The following is a 1589-nucleotide window of genomic DNA, read 5'->3' as shown; positions in this document are numbered from 1 at the left end:
AGATATCTAAACTAGAGTGCACACGTGTATATTCTGTATAACTGTCAACTATGGTTAATTACTTTAAAAAAGTATATGGAAACAAAATTTCATCTTAATTTGGAAGCCCCAAAAATGTGGCTGCTGTCTTTGTTCTCTCATCAATTAACTATAGTGATCCATTTTTGTATATTATGAAAGACCATCTCATCTTTTATGATCATCTTACATGTTTCGGAATTATGATAGAATTCACAGCAAGTTCTAAGGCTGTGGCTGGTCCTCAAATAAATTAATCTTGAATAAATGCAGAAGGATGAGTATGCAATGGTAAACAAGGGAGCACTCAAACAGGAAAAGGAAAAAAGGGGAGAAAGGTTCAGGAAAGTGAAGAAAATTATTGTTCAAATTAAAGCTTTTATGTACAGAATACAAACAAGAACATCTCTATTTCTTTCAAAAGGTTTCTCCCACTGGGACAATATAATGGCAAGAATGCTATGAACTGCCAAATAAACTGCACTATAATTTTTATATTATAGAGAGTACCTATCTTGTTCCCCTGTCCCAATTCTAATAAAGTTTTTACCTTTTTTCTACAGGGTGTCTGTACAAAATTATCACAGAGATCTTACAAGCAGATGTAGTTTAATGCAGATGTTTCTGAAATACAGAAGGAATCTTTGAACCAAACACCATATTGCCTTTATAGCCTGATCCTGCACAAATGTATTACGGACCGAACACTGATGGACCCAGCCATGGATTACCCCTCTATCCAATGCTGAAACCTGATAGAATATTGCTGAGAAAATGAAAGCAATCCTAAGGTACTGCACTATCCAGCTGATTCAAAGCTGAAGTTGTCAATGAGTAATAAATCACATTCATTAAGAGTGTCTATACAAAAAAAAAAGACTAATTTTCACTTATAAGTACTACAACTTAACAACCAAAATTAAAAGTGTATAGGCCAGGAATCCCAAGATCCTATCCCAGTTTCTGTACACATGAGGGAAATCATGGAACCAGCTGCCACTATGTATATGAAGATCCCCAGTGCGAATGGACCCGATCACATAATTGCACCCACTTTCATGATTTATTCAGCCTATGGATAATTTTTATAATATAGTGGCCATACTGTTTCTCCCCTTCTCCACCCACAGCATTAAAAAAAATGTGTAGCAAAGATTGTCTTCGCCAGTATTCTCTCCCAGGCCACCAACACACCAAACAAACAGAATGGTTACCTGATTTTAAAAAAACAGCCAACACTGCTGTGCCCCAAAGTTATTAATACGATAACACAGTAGTAACAAGAATAGGATAGACACATACTGTCGCTATATCACCTTAACTATATTAAACTGTATAACTAAGGGAACTGCTAAGTGTGAGTTACTAAGTAGATTACATAATAGCACAATAAAAACAACAATATTATTGTGGCAGGCCTAAAGGCCTGGGTATCAAGGCTAGGCCTAATCTTAGATAGGACTCTGGAAAGTGGAGTATGTACAAGAGGTTGCCAAATAATAACATCACAATAATGACAGTTGTTTTAATGGATCCTAGCAGACATGCATTCAGCCCAACATATTTTTTTC

Source organism: Pogona vitticeps, chromosome 5 (genome assembly GCF_051106095.1).
Source record: "Pogona vitticeps strain Pit_001003342236 chromosome 5, PviZW2.1, whole genome shotgun sequence".
Lineage (NCBI taxonomy): Eukaryota > Metazoa > Chordata > Lepidosauria > Squamata > Agamidae > Pogona > Pogona vitticeps.
This window is presented reverse-complemented; position numbering follows the sequence as displayed.